The sequence below is a fragment of the Notothenia rossii genome (assembly GCF_949606895.1).
Source record: "Notothenia rossii genome assembly, chromosome: 11".
Taxonomy (NCBI): Eukaryota; Metazoa; Chordata; class Actinopteri; order Perciformes; family Nototheniidae; genus Notothenia; species Notothenia rossii.
The window spans coordinates 42006821-42007046 of record NC_136910.1 but is presented as its reverse complement, the minus strand read 5'-3'; positions in this window follow the sequence as shown (position 1 = coordinate 42007046).

Sequence of the window (226 nt, the reverse complement as noted above, 5' to 3'; positions counted from 1 at the left end):
TGCGCTATTTCCGCACACACACAGAGCCGCGAGCTTGAATGACACAAGCACACTTTTATTTCCATGCAACTCTCTGATTGGTCTTGTGTCTTGCCTCTGTTGCATTCACTGAACACGGGAAATTACAGTCCTGCCGTCCTTTCTAGTGTCTTGATGAGGTTCACGTAAAGCACGGTTAATGTATTAATTATATTATTGAGGTAGAATTGTCCGGGGCTACAGAAAA